The following is a 15,845-nucleotide window of genomic DNA, read 5'->3' as shown; positions in this document are numbered from 1 at the left end:
TCTTTATTATAATCACAATTTTGTATATTAATAATAGAATTATTGATCTTGCATGATCAGAAGAATACCTATGCTTTTTATCATCCTAGCTGTTGAAGTGTTTTTAAAAATGATTTTACAGTGCCATAACAGTGCACTGGTTGAAAAATCATATGCCTGTGGCAACAAGAACTTTTTACCGTGTTTTCCTGATTAGAGGCGAAAAAAGTTTGTCTTGATTTTCATTTTTGAAGAAAAAATACTAAGTTAGCTACAGAGGCGGCACAAGAAATGCAAGAAATTTGTAGATAGCTATATAAAAAGAGTTTCAGTCATTGCTTTACCTGTCAATTGCTGGTATAATGGTTATGATAGACTCGACTGACTGAAGGTACATTATTATTTCTCACTTTATAGCTACGTCCAAAAACTTGAATGCTGCCTTCGGATGTTGTATACGGATGTAGAAAGAAAATAAGGTGCCTTTCAAACTGTTCCGAGACCAGTTTCCTTAAGATGAACATTCATACAAAAATGCTGTTGGCTAAGCCAACCATTTTTTTTTTTTCCTTTTTTTTTTTTGTTGCATGCTTTAAAGTTTCTACATCTGCTACACATTAAAGCCTTTGTGTATAACCTTTCCCTCTGATCTCTCTACCTTTTATGATGACCGGCCAATTTCCTTTATGAACAATAATGCTTTTAGTCTCTTTCCTTTTTCTTAAAGTGGTCATGACATGAGGAATAAAATGTTCCTTGATCTTTTGACATACACTGAGCCAAAACATTATGACCATCTGCCTAATATGCTGTTGGTCGTCCACATGCCACCAAAACACTGCCGACCTGCTGAGGCATGGACCTACAGCACCCCTGAATGTGTCCTGTAGTATCTGGCACTAAGACATTAGCAGCAGATCCTTCAAGTCCTGTAAGTTGCGAGGTGGAGCCGCTGTGGATCGGACTTGTTGGTCCAGCACATCCCAAAGATGCTCAATCGGATTGAGATCTGGGAAATTTGAAGGCCACCTTGAACACTTCATCATGTTCCTCAAACCATTCCTGAACAATGTGTGCAGTGTGGCAGGGCGCATTATCCTGCTGAAAGAGGCCGCTGCCATCAGGGAATAATATTGCCATGAAGGGATGAACCTGGTCTGCAACAATGTTGAGGTAGGTGGCAAGTATCAAATTGACATCCACATGAATGGCCAGACCCAGGGCTTCCCAGCAGAACATTGCCCAGAGCATCACACTCCCACCACCAGCTTGTCGTCATCTCACAGTGCATCCTGGTGCCATCACGTCCCCATGTAAACGGCGCACACGTACACAGCCGTCCACGTGATGTAAAAGAAAATGCGTTTCATTGGACCACTGCTCCGAGGACCAGTTTCGACGCTCGCGTACCCATTGTAGGTACTTTCAACGGTGGTCAGGGGTCATCATTACCCTCTAATCTATCCAGACCTTGACATGTGGCCTTTTTAGCTGTGAGCAGTCATAATGTTTTGGCTCATCGGTGTATAAGAGGTCATTGTACTATAAAAACATACTAAGTTTTAGAACTCAAAACTTCTTCCACACTGCAAAAAGTGCATTTGTTGAAACCAAGCTGCCAAAACTACTCATTTTCTACTTCCTCCACATTGTGATGTCAGTAGCGGTGAGTAGTGATATGGCAAGAAGAGAGCCAATCATAACAGTGGCCGTTTACTGTCAGTTCTTACAGGAGGAGCAGCACCAAAACCCAAGTATATCTGACAAATACAAGTATGTTTAACAAATATATGCAAAAAACTTTATTATAAGTATACCTCAAATATATTAAAACAATCATAAAAAGGCCTGTTATGACCCCTTTAAGTAAAAAGTACGGGGGAACACATGTAAGTACCCAAACATGCAAAATATGCATGAGTGACTCAGGTCTCGCCAACAATACTGACCAGCAATACACTGAGTGAGGTCACCTGCTCAATATAAAAGCAAGCAGTAACTGAACAGAGAAGATTTTCAGGGAATCACAAGTGAAAATCCTTGACAATCTTCTCTGTCCATAAAATATTAAATCTGTCCCTAGACCTTCACCTTGACCTCTAATTGCTAGTTTGTGACTCAGAGCCCATTGACTGGCACACAAAGAGCTTTTGAAAGATGACTTGGGTAGAGTAAGCTACATAGTGGATTAGATTTATCACTCAGTAATTTTTTTCCTCATTTAAAAAGTTTTACTTCTAAAGAAATTAATAGTAATTTTGAAACATATGTATTAAACCATGTCTCTGTAATGTTCTGGTGCTGTCTGCCAGTACTTTTTATTTACCACAAAACACCAGTCCGCTATGAAAGATCTTTGATATGCAGCATTAAGTAGACAGAAGCGGAGGCAGCATCAATGTGGGCTCCGCATAACTTTTATGAAATCTTTGAAATAATTTTTTATTTGTGTGCAATAAATATCCTTAATTGACATGCAAATGGTGTCTTCTTATAATCATGACTTTGTACATTAGTAATATATCTATTGATAAAAAATATATAAGTGAATATGATCAGACAAATACCTATGCCCTTTAAAATGCAAGAAAACATTTTGGCTGAAAATCAATTGTAAATGTAACATTTATGAACCATACATGGTTACATACAGAATGAACACGGGCCAGCTCTGGCACACTCAAGCCGATTTCGTTTTAACTGCGGAAGAGGCAGAAGCGGACTGAAGGGATAGGCTCCGGCAGGTGAGTTTCTAACTGGAACTGTGTATTTTGCTATCTGGGAAAAACCTTTTTTTATGATTTTTAATCATAAAATACAATATCAGATGGGACCCGGTGCATGTTATGGCCACGTAAAGTGCTAGCATTAGCATCATGAATGTAGAATGTAAACATGACAAATTACAAATTATCTAAATCACTGAGTGGTTAAAACAGCTTCTAATTTCATGTGAATTCTGTTCTTATGTAGTAAATGATAGCCCACACATTTTAATGTAATATTGGTTAATGTTTAACATGTAGCCTGTTGACAGGACCGTGTTTGTCTCATATTTAAAAGCTCCTCTAATTGTTGAGGCTACACTTTATTAACATTAAAAATACATAGAAATTATTAAATTGCCATTGCCAGAATGTGCCATTTCTTTCATTAAACATCTATCTATCTATCTATCTATCTATCTATATAAAAAAATAAATCGTGCCAGTAATACCCACTTTTACTAAATGCATCTTACATCTGTCAATAAATGTATCTGTAACTGATTACCTTTTTTGCATCCTGATTATAAAGCACTGTTACAAGCAAGCAATTAAGCTAATTGCTATCATTCAGGCACACGCCTCTTTTCCTTCAGTCTGGACTCTTTAGAAGTCTACTAGTTATGGCCTTATTAATTTAACATAACAATTAGTAGCACATTGTGATTACACTTGAGGTATTGTTACCCACAAATGTTGATCTATATTATTTATTTCAGTATTACAGGCATGCAAACTGAAAAAATGGGGGAAAGAAAAAATATTTAATGCAAATTTCTGACACAGCACAGGAGACAAGGACAAAAAAGGATTTTCTTTTGAAATGTCTGTTTGCAATGAATATTGTCCTGCCTTGAACAGGACATTTCCGAGCATCTTATTAATAGTTGATTTTGTGATTGTGCAGTCATTTGCAAGCACTGCACAGAGCTGTTTCCTATTGATGAGAAAGATAATTTGAGGCATTACAAAACAAGAACAATCATTCTGTACAGTACAACCAAATAAACTCTTATAGAAATAATGATTTGGAAAAGTAGTTTTGTTCACACATGGAAAGAAAGGTTTGATTGTCTTCTCGCATTGTAGTGCAATTTCACTATTTGTATTATGATGATGAGCAGAATGTGTAGAAAATTATCTTTAAAAACACTGAATGAACATTACTCCATATCTATGCTGAAGTAAAAAAAAAAAAAAAAAAAATGACATTAACTAGAAAAAGAAAACTTTTATATTAGTCAGCAATTGCAGTTGCTTTTTTAATTTGCCATAAAAGAACAATTATGTTAATCGTTAGGGTCAACAGCTCTCTTCACAGTGCCACATGTCAGTGAACTCTTCATGTATTTCTTAAACCTCTGATCCCTCAGACCATATATGAGTGGACTCAGCAGGCGAGGTAGAATACTTGTGAGAATAAAGGTACAGAAATACATTACAGACTGGAAGTAGGGGAAGAGAACTGTAAAGGCCTGGTCTATGACCAGTGTGATTAAGGACAGTGTACATAGCAGTAACTGTACACCATGCAGCAAGTTAGTTCTCCTGGCCTTTTGTGCCTGGGCCGGTTCTGAAGCAGCTGCTTTAGCACCTTGAAGTATGTGTAAAAGAGCAGCACCCACACTGAGCACATGTAGTCGATGTTAAAGGCAGCATTGCTTACTATGTTGTACACAAAATCGAAAAAATTTTGGAGGTAGCACATACAGCTAGATGTAAAAAATGATGAAGGACGGAGAGCCAAGACCACAAACAAGTCCACCATGCCAGGCAGGGCTCCCACCAGCCAGATGATGCCGATCAGGAGTTTGGTGTGTTTGACTGTGCATATTCGTTCACAGAGGGTAGCAGACGGCCACAAGCGCTCAATAGCCATGCCGGCCAGGTTAAGTGGCGTGTTTTTGTAGACGGTGTTGGCAATGAGGATGAGGATGCAGCAGAAAGCAACATTCAATCGGGTTATTGTATAGCTAAAAATGTACAAAAGGACACACACAGACAGCGTAATGATGTCATTTACGATCAGAAGCATGTAGAGGATATAGCACGGCTCCTGGGTGAAGAGAGGATTCTTGAAGAATGTATGCAGCAGCAAGCTATTGATAAAATTGATAATGGCACCAAATAAAACCACAGTGAAGTTTTTGAAAATGGCCTCCTTGAGAAAATCTTTGCATTTATTCAGTTCTGAACTGTTCATTTCGTGATCTTAAATAACTATTTTAAACTATGTCCTGTTGCATAAATATTATATAGCTTATAAATGTGATAATTCAAAACAGTAAAAAAATTGCATTACATATAGTATTTAGATCATGTCTTGGTGCCATCAAGGAATCCAAAAGGACTAGTCAAGCTGACTATACAGTTTAAATCTGTACATCAAAGATATACAATATTTGTTTATCGGGTATCTCTCTGTCTATCTACTGCCTCTAGATACACTTTAAGGATGATCTGTTCTTTATATTATTGCTGCTATCAGTGTGATATGCTATTCAGGGGTTGCCATATTCTCATGAGTCTTGCTATAATCTTGTCACTACTGAGTCCCTAAAGTCAGAAAAACAAGGAGGTTGAAGCAAACAAAAATGTTTTTTCTCAGTACAACCTGGAAAACAAATTAACCTTATGTTTATTAACCTTAAACAGGGGCTCAACTACTAAGGATTAGAAAGTAAAATAAAAAACAAAACAAGCATATGTCTCTTGTTTAGTGAGATATGAACTTGAGAAGTCTACTGTATATGGCAGTTTTTAAATTAAAGTGCTTTGTTATGTTTAAAGGAATAGTTAACCCCCAAATGAAAATTCTTTCGTAATTTACCCTCATGTTCCAAACCCAGATGGGGTTCTTTCTTATGCTGAACACAAAAGGAGATTTTTAATACAATTGCTAACAGTGCCTTACTTTAAAGGGTAACACGTTACATTCATTAACATAAGTTAATGCATTTGGTATTGTGAACTAACAATGTACAGTATATGTTTTACAGCATTTATTCATCTTGGTTAATGTTAGTTAATGTTCCTGTAGCTCAACTGGCAGAGCATGGCACTAGCAACACCAAGATCATGGATTTGACTCCCAGGGAACACACAAACTGATAAAATGTATACCCTGAATGCATAGTTGCTTTGGATAATAGCATGTACCAAATGTAATTAATAAAAATACCAATTGTTCATTGTTAGTTCATAGTGTATTAACATATACAACTTTTTTTTATTTATGTATTACTTTATATTAAAATTAATATTAACCAAGATTAATACATTCTGTAAAAGTATTGTTCATTGTTAGTTCAACTATCTATCTAAAGATTGCAATAATTATTTCTTCCCTCAATAACACAAAATATTTTCAATACATTTATGAATCAAGAACGGACCCTTTTCACAGACCTGTTATGACGCGTTTCCGCCTTCTTTAACAACGTATATGTAGCAAACTTTTTTATATTTCCAATTTTAAAAATATTTAGTGTAAATTTATAACATTGTACTTTGTATTATATTAACCTGGATGGAATAACTTTTAAAAAAATCAGTTACCACAGCTGCGATGAGGCTTCTAGCTGTTGAGGGAGTGACAGAAAATGTGGCCTGTTTTTCTCTTCTTACTGCTGTTATCCAGCGCTCTATATTTTTATCTTTTTTTGCAAAGCTGTGAAAGCATAACTGTTGATTTTTTCTTTTGCTGTTGGAGTAAACGGGCAAGCAAAAATTACATTTGCTGTGGTCCCCCATTCACCAACATTCAAGTTTATCCAAATATGACTTCCGCTTCTCGGCATGCAGACGTGTGACAAGGGTTCATTGCTTTTATTCAAGAACACTGATTTATGTAAAAATGAAAGACTTTTCATAAGTACAAAATTATTTATTGTACCTCCACCAGTCAATACACTGTACCGCAAATTTTTTAATGCACAATTTTCTCCTTATTTGCCTAATTAGATTGAGAGCAAAAGTAGATTTTCAGTCATATGTGAATAACTACAAATGATATTAATTTAAGTGATGACATATGTTTTAGAAGGTTTTTCCCTCATGTTTCTTGGGGTTGTAACTAGTCGTGTGTGAGTGACTGTTAATTGTTTGAACTGATAATTGAGTGAAAGGGTTGATCTGTTGTCCGACTGCTCAGAGATCTTGGTGGAAGAATCAGGTTATGCTGCCATGTGATAAATTCCTTTGGGAAAAGCATGTCAAACTCTTCTTCAGTAATTATTGCATTTTATAACACTGTCCTAGTGGAACCAGCTCCCCTTAGAGCTTTCAGTGAAGGTCAAGGCTGTTTATAAAAACTAATAAATATGCCTGGGATTACCACATTCTGAGGGGAACAACTTGAAAGATCATCTGATTACAGATGGCTCCCAGGGTACAATTCATCACCTTGAATGAACGTTTCATCTTTCACTCCTTTGCTTTAAAAATATTTGATTGTTATTGATGATAAATGACAATGTTAGTAGCGCAAGCTTCGACCAGGTGGGAGTAAGTCAAATGGAGTATATAGATTTGAGTATAGGCCAACTGCTGTAGGTACAGATAGTTTGTAATAAGCGGTCAGAGCCCCAAGGTCTTCATGACACATTAAATTAAAGCAGCAGAATATCTGTGATACTGAAAGAAAGCACCCTGACCTGTTGATCAGAGAACTGAAAAGATTGTTCTCTAGATCTGAAAAATCAGCATATATTTTATCAATCATCCTCATAAAATAACTTCTCAAACTGTGATTTAAGTACAATTGATTTTCATGCTATTAATCTTTTTCCACAAATTAATGTTTGACACAGGCCTCTTAAAAAACATAAATCCATTGTTTTCCAACCAACACCATTATTTGGACCATATGTCAGTAAAATGTATGTAATAGTTGGTAAACACCATTAAACACTGTAATAAAAGCAAGATAATGTTACTCTACTGAAACAATTATTTGTACACACATGATTTGACATTTTAATTAATATATTCAAAATAAAATGTAGCCTCTTTTTGGCAACCCAGTAATCATGTACACTTTCTCATCATGCAACTAATCATTATGTTTACTACATCCCCATCACACCTGTATTTAACATTTCAGCCCTTATTGATACAACTGTCTAATATATTCTAAAAGATTATGTTAAAGTACCCATTTCAAAATTCTCATAGTTTTGTCCACAAAAATAAAGATATATTTCTTTGATCTTGTTGGCCTGCAGATAGAGGTTCTCTAGATTGGTGCTGATAGTGGGGATCCTTTCCAACTTGTTGAAGGACAAATCGAGTTCCACATGTGTGCTGACATTGAAAGCATTGGCTGGAATTCCACCATTGATGAGCTGGTTGTGTGACAGCCATACAAAGCGTAGCTCAGGCCGGTGGCTTAGAAAGTCAGCAGGAATGCTGGATATTCAGTTGTACTCGAGGTAGAGTTGGCTTAGCTTTGGCGGTAGGCTTTCTGGAATCTTCTTCAATCGGTTTGCTCGCATGTCTAAAAGAGTTAAGGATAGTAGGCCCTTGAGTTAACTACCAAGGTTTTCAATAGCATTCATTTGGAGATGCAGGGTGGTCAGGTTGCTCATTCTAAAACCCGGAAGGAATCGGCCGGGACCACCGAGATATTGTTGTGATTCATACGTAGATCGCTTAGGGAGTGAGGTAAACCTTGTGGAACAAGACTTAGGTTGTTGTTGTGCAAAAAGAGGCACTGTAGGTTTGGTAGCTTGGCAAAGACTTTGTCGCTAATCTTGTTGGAGCTCAGCTTATTTGAGTGGAGGCTGATCCAAGCCAAATTTGGGGCGCTGTCGAAAACTCCATTTGTGATGCCTGTGATCTGGTTATTATGCAAGTAGACATACTTTATATGAAATGGTACAAATGGTACGTGATGTAGTTTGCGGTTGTTGCAGTACATTGCGTAGGGGTAGGCTGAAGGGCAGTTGCACTCCAAGGGGCAGTCCAGCACAGAAGGCTCATCTTCTGTTCTTAAGGAGGCATGATTCGACCATAACCGTGACCATATGCTCAGTTGCGCAGGTAACTTAGCCAGGACAAAGTGCTGGTTGATAGTGTCATGGATAAATTGACAAGCCTTGCCAACAACAACAGTGCAATCCAGGCTCTCATTGTCACTAGAGAAAAAAGTTTTTGATCAGGATACAAATATATGCAATGTAGCTTCACCTTGAGCCACAGACTAACATGTTTTTTTGTATAAGCAACGTAAAAGGACATGATGACTATCCACAAGCATTGAAGCTGAAGTGTGTAATTGTTCTGGTATTAAAATGAACACAAATTAGAGATGCTCTTCTGTGATATCAATTTGTAGGCAAACCAGGAAGGCTAATTCACCATGGGCTCCCTCAGGAATTTCAAATAGGGATTTTCAAATTACAAGTAAAAAAAAAAATATATATAAAAAAAAAATCTGTGGTGAAAATTACTTGAAGATACTTTCACGTTTTGTTCTAGAACATAAATTACACAGTCATACCTCAAACGTAAATTTTTATGCTACTGTGTTCTTAAAAAAATGCATGTTGATAACCTGTTGCTAAATAAGCACTACAACAGTCATCCATTTCATAAAGCAAGTAGCTCACATGTTGATGGTAGTTGTAGTCCTTAATTAGCATTGTTATTGCTACATGCATTTGTTTTTTTTAAATACAGTAGCATTAAAAATAATGTTTGAGGTATGACTGTGTGTAATTTATGTTCTAGAACAAAATGTGAAAGTGTAAGGTATGGTGCCTTGGGCAAAACCCGCTTCAACACACCCCTGTGTGGATGCCTCGTGCCGCCCCTGCAAGATGCTGCCGCCCCCCCGCAAGATGCCGCCCTGGGCAACGGCACATGTCGCCCATGCCTAAATCCGCTACTGAACAAAAGTTAGTTTGGGATGGCAATATCTGTTTGTCCAACCAATGGAATACAGGAGGAGTGTTCAAGATACCTTTTTGAAAAACGTCGTTATGTCTGCCATTTTGTTTGGTGTCCCTAGAGGTTCAGAAATTACACACTTCACCTTTATGACACAGAGTTTATGTCTTCCTGACACAAGTTTCAATATATAAACTATCATTACAAGATAATGTAACGTTTCATTGTTACGCTGACGACACACAGATCTATGCACCTATAAAACGTCATGACAAACAAGATCTTGACCCTCTTTTAGCTTGTCTGCAGGAACTCAAAACCTGGCTGACAGATAATTTCCTACACCTTAATGAGAGTAAAACAGAAATTATCCTGTTTGGACCAAACGAGCTTAAAACAGTGAACAACATTGGCTTAGGTATTCTCACTCCTCATCTCAATTCTCACGCTAAGAACCTAGGCTTTTTCTTTGATAGTAGCCTAAAGTTTGATAAACAAATTAATGAAGTGGTTAGATCAAGTTTTTTCCACCTACGTCACCTAGCTAAAACAAAACCTTTTCTATCCATAACTACCATTTCTGATCCATGCTTTTATTTCTTCACGCTTGGATTACTGTAACTCTCTGTACTCTGGCCTGCACCAATCAGCTCTATCCTGCCTGCAGACGGTCCAAAATGCTGCGGCAAGTCTTTCAATGGGCAGTTGTAAACATGAACACATCACTCCCATCCTGATCTCCTTGCACTGGTAGAATCAGAATTAGATTTCTAATTGATTTTAAGATTTTAACATTTGTCTATAAATCATTAAACAATCTGGCACCCCATCATCTCTGTGATTTGGTTTGTCCGCATAACCAAACCAGATCACTGAGATCCGGGGATCGTGGACTTCTGTCTGTTCCTAGATCCAGGATGAAGCATAGAGGTGATCGTGCTTTTTGTATCACTGGCCACAAACTGTGGAACAGCTTACCAGATTACCTCCGGACCGCCTCCTCTCTATCTGTTTTTAAATCGTTGCTTAAAACTTTCTTATTTTCATTAGCTTTTAATTTACCTTAAATCATGGTTAAGCTGTGAAACTGCCCTACTACCTAAGTTTTATTTCTGTTATACTGTCTTGCCTGTGATGCCACTGTACAGCACTTTGGTCAGCCATGGTTGTTTTTAAATGTGCTCTATAAATAAACGTGATTTGATTTGATTTGATTACAAGATAATCATCATTATTTACATGCAGCATGTTTTCTATACATTAGAACAGAGTTGTGGTTTAAACAGATATCAGGTTATCATGCAAATTCTCTCAGGTCTGGGCAAGTATGCCATATGTAATTTGTTTCATTTGTTCAAAACCACAGAATGTTTGTAGGGAAGGAAACAAGTTTTGCCTGATGGAAATTTCGGTAGAGAGATCGCGACAGCTTAACTCTTGGAAGATATTCAAAAATAATACGTTGATATCAAATCTTTGTTTGCATTCTTGTTTGAACAGGCATCATTTATTAATTTGGTTTGAGCAGGGTAAAATGTTAAGGAACAATTTCAGAATCATAAATCCCTTGTTCTATTGCTGTGAAAGACTTGAATAGTACACTGCAAAGTGTTGCTCCTTAATTAGTTGTTTCATTGTAACAATTAATGGTAAGATGATAAATATGTACTCAAATTGTCATGCAGTTTTAAACTAATGTTGTTTTGGGAGGAGCTGCCTGTCAATTTGTTCAAGTTCTGGTAACAATTTCGCAACATTACCAATAGTGATGACATTATTATCCTTCATTTAAGTAATGTCAGAGCAGAATGACTTTATATGTAATTAAATAAATGCCAATAAGAAAATGATTTATGCAGTAATAAAAGCCCATTAAAGTCAAGTACATTTAAAATGTATGCATAGACAAACCTATACTTCCCTTATGAGCTGAGAAAACTAAAATCTTAGACTTTTATGATAAGCTTTCTGCTAAATAAGGATTGAGTACATACCTGCAGTTGAAGCGTCTATGCCCTTCACTCTTTCTCTCTTTTGTGTGTCTCCACCGCTGAGGGGAGAGAGAGAGATACAGAAAAAGGTAGAGAGAGACTAAACAAAGAAAGCATGCTATGGATTGGCCATGCTTTCCAGATGCATGCAAGCATCAAGATTATGACATGAATTGAATAATTTCGTGGCACACAAATTATTATGTTTCAACAAACACAAAAATGTCTTTGAATGCATTACATATGTACTCAACATACTTGTGCTTACATTATAAAATTAATTTACATACATACACAAGTAAACACAAAAACTGTACTTTGTACCTTATACTGTCTCCTAAACCCACATTTATTTATTAGATCTCACTCCAGTAGACTGATACAGTTGCACAGCCCAATGTCTACAATGTATAGCCTATACGGTGAAACTTTGATAAATTCCACACTAACATGTTGTGCTGTATTTAGTGCCCTGAGGCTATGTGAATATGTGCCATGTGTGTGAAGGCAAAACATCTGCAATTTAACAGCCTTGCTTCATAGATTCTGTCAGGACGGGACCCCTGCCTTATCATAATCCCAACACAGGATGACTCTTTGTGTGTGTGTATGCGAGTGTATGCGTTTATGGGGCATTTGACTTAGTATGATGGAGCATAATTGTCTTGTTGTAATTTCAGCATTTAAATCAGAAACCAGAGTGTATTTTTAATGTGCATGTCCTACACCCTCAAAAAACCCTTTTGGGTTCTTCTGATTACAATCATTCCCAATATTTGCACACTCTTTTGTCTATTGGATGGCACTCTTTCTGCAATATTTCAAAACTCACAATGATGCAAAGTACATTTTCTTTCTTTCAAAAACACTTTTATAAGGAAAGTGAGAAAATATCTGGATACTGCGTAATTGTGAACAGGAAAAACAAACTGAAAAAAATGAAACAGGCAACCATAAACATCAAAAAGGTTAGAAATCAAGAACCCATTATGGTTCACTGTTTGCGTTTTAAATGGACCTAATGAATGGAAGGTCTGCTCTTACAGCTGTGCAAAGTGGTTTCCACAATATATAAAAAAATGGTCACAAAACTTGGAGACATTTATATAACCATATTTATTAGGTTTTCATAAAAGACCACGCTGCTTTTAATGACATCATGATTGCAAAATAAACATAATGTAGAAAACACCCACATGGAGCCAATTAGTAATTTCTTCATTCATTCATATGTCATAAGGGAATGTGTAACCATTAACAATTTCTGAGAGTTAATGCAAAAGAATTCATACTTTATGGAAGTAATGCTTCACGACGAACCATGTATAAGATTGTGACGTAATGTGTCAGGCTGCCGTTTATTAGTTGTTGAACATTTAGCAGCTTAGCAGGTTGATAAAAATACACATCTTTATGTGCAGATGCACAGGTAGCTGTAACAACCTTCCAGGCATTATTGCCTGCCGCACCTCCACCAGTGCCTTCAGCCCAGCTGCGGGGTCATCAGCCGGGAGCCACCTATCTTCAATGTTTCGCTCCATTAATCCCGGAACATCTCCTGGTGGTGGAGCAGCAGTCAGGGATGTCTCCCTGCCACCCCCCGCAGCTGGACACTGGATCGCCTCCAACACCTCTCATTCTTGCCTTCGCATCCAGACATCCTTCCTTCACGAATTACTTGCAACCAGGGTTCTATATGTCATAATACCTCGACACAACCATACGTGCCAGCCCGTTGGTCAACTGGCACCGAGATGCATACTCAGTGCCCTACTGGCACTGGAACCGTATCTCTCGGTAACTCAGTGCCACCGGTTCCATATGGCATACTACCTCAGCACAAGCCCTCACCACATATCACCAAGGTTCCCTATTCCTCAGTTTCCTACTTCTGAACCCCCCACTTTTTAACCATAGCCAGAAACTCCCTTTCTCAGCTTCCTCGGCCAATTCCTTCAAAGACTTTTTTGAAGCTGCTCCTAAGATCCAATGTCTCTAAAAAGGTGCAGCATTGATGTTCCCATAAATCCTCGGCACCCAACCTCCACAGGTGGTGGCAGTCCTCCATTCATTTTCCCTGCACTCTGCGGCCAGATCAGCATATTTTAACTTCTTCTCATAGGCTGTCTTCTGACCCTCTTCCCATGGAACAGTAAGCTCAATCATTGCTATTTTCCTAGCTGAAGTCGACCACAACATTACATCTGGCCTCAAGTAGGTAATGGCAACCTCGGTAGGACATTTTAGGTGCTGGCCAAGGTCGACCATCATTGACCAATCACTTCCAGGCACCAAGATTGATTTGGCATCCCTCCGTGCTGTGCCTCGTGCAGCACCTACCTTTTTAACAAAATCGACACCCTGCCTCTGGGGAGCATGTTTGCCTTTGTTTGCCTTCACTCTATGCATCTCTGACAGCTTCCGCAGGACCTGATCATGACGCCACATGTACCGTACTTGTGCCAGAGCTATCTTGCACCCAACCAATATGTGCTGCAAGTTTACTCTTGGGGCCGCACAGAGGGAGCAGCTCTCCTCTTTGCCATACCACAGAGACAAATTCCCAGGGTTTGGTAGGGTATCATAGGTGTATCTTATTAGAAAACTTCCACAGTTCAGGCCATCCTAACACTCTATCAGATGTCCCCTCCCATATGGTCCAGCGCCCATGCTGCTGCTGGCTGACTGCCCTAAACTTATAACCTTCCTCCTCCATCCTAGTTACTTCCATAACTACCATTGCTTTCCTCTGTTTTCAGGAGGCTGCTGACCACAGTTTGGGAGCCACATCCATCCAAGGCCTGTTCTTCCTGACTGTGTTCTTATAATAATATCTCGATGCTTCAGGCTTGAAATCACCTGGTTTACAACCTCCTCTGCCCTCCAAGTTCTGCCTGTTCAGACTTGGACTTGACCTGCCCACACTGCCTTGTCTGTTGATTCCCCTAGCTCCAAAACAAGCCTGGTCTTTTCCTGCTTGTAGCCCAAAGTGAGTTATTTTAGAGGCAGTTGTGAAGCATTTCTTCCAAACAATGCTACATCTGAGAGACAACATGGCAGGCCTAGCCACTTCCTGATATAACTGTTGGCCTTGGTGTCCATCCTTGCCACTGGCGCTGCAGAAATCTCACAAATTTTTAGCGGCCACATCAGGCGATGGTAGAGTGTAAATTGGTAACACCAAACCTTGAATTTGCCTGGGAGATGAAAACTGTCTCTCTTATCCAGGCCCTCTTTCAGTTGCTTCAAGACCAACTCTGCCATGTGTTCTCTCCCTAAACTTTGAATAGGCTGCTCTGCCACAACTGGGATTATTTCCACCTCAAATGAAATCCGATCGTTCCTCACCCCCTTTCTAATAGAAAGACTATGTGATTTTGTTGGCTTAATCTTCATTCTGGCCCATGCCAATAGCTCTTCCAGCCTTTTCAAGTTGGAATAAATGTTGATTTTGTGTATATATGTTTTGCTTTTCTTTGTTTACTGTATGAATCAATACAAAATGTTAATCAGACCAAAACTAGTTTTAAGGGTTAAGGGTTGTCAGAGGTGACAACAATACGGTAGTTTCAAAAAGTCTCCAAGACATCAGAATTATTTGAACACGTCTTTATTCATTAAGCCTGTAATATTTTGACATGCTCTGTGTCCCTTTAGATATCAGCAAAAATATTTTTCCAAACTTTGAATGATAAATTACAATAAAAAATAACTTTTTTCAAATAAAATGAAATATAATAAATCAATTAGCGAAATCTGGCGTTCTTGGAGGGCTCTCGGGGAATTTCTCCCCAATTTGGAAATCCCAATTCCCACTACTTAGTAGATTCTCGTGGTGGCGTGGTTACTCACCTCAATCCGGGTGGCGGAGGACAAGTGTCAGTTGCCTCCGATTCTGAGACAGTCAATCTGCGCATCTCATCACGTGGCTCGCTGTGCATGACACTGCGGAGACTCACAGCATGTAGAGGCTCATGGTATTCTCCGCGATCCACGCACAACTTACCATGTGCCCCATTGAGAGCGAGAACCACTAATTGCAACCACGGGGAGGTTACCCCATGTTAATCTACCCTCCCTAGCAACCGGGCCAATTTTGTTACAAACAGAACATGACAGTGGTGGCGAGCAAGTTACACAACATAAGCTCTTCATGAGGCAATATTTAGAAATATTTTTAGAGCAGTAACTAGAAAAATACTGTATATATTTATTTACT

The 15,845-nt window shown here is 38.4% G+C and overlaps 2 pseudogenes; both read right to left on the bottom strand.

Moving 5' to 3' along the window:
* Positions 1-4,033: 4,033 nt before the first annotated feature.
* On the bottom strand, positions 4,034-4,947 carry LOC127414669 (odorant receptor 131-2-like; annotated as a pseudogene).
* Positions 4,948-7,835: 2,888 nt separating this feature from the next.
* Positions 7,836-14,074, bottom strand: LOC127414668 (fibromodulin-like; annotated as a pseudogene).
* Between the last annotated feature and the right edge of the window lie 1,771 nt (positions 14,075-15,845).

This window comes from Myxocyprinus asiaticus, chromosome 24, assembly GCF_019703515.2.
Source record: "Myxocyprinus asiaticus isolate MX2 ecotype Aquarium Trade chromosome 24, UBuf_Myxa_2, whole genome shotgun sequence".
Lineage (NCBI taxonomy): Eukaryota > Metazoa > Chordata > Actinopteri > Cypriniformes > Catostomidae > Myxocyprinus > Myxocyprinus asiaticus.
This window is presented reverse-complemented; position numbering and strand designations above follow the sequence as displayed.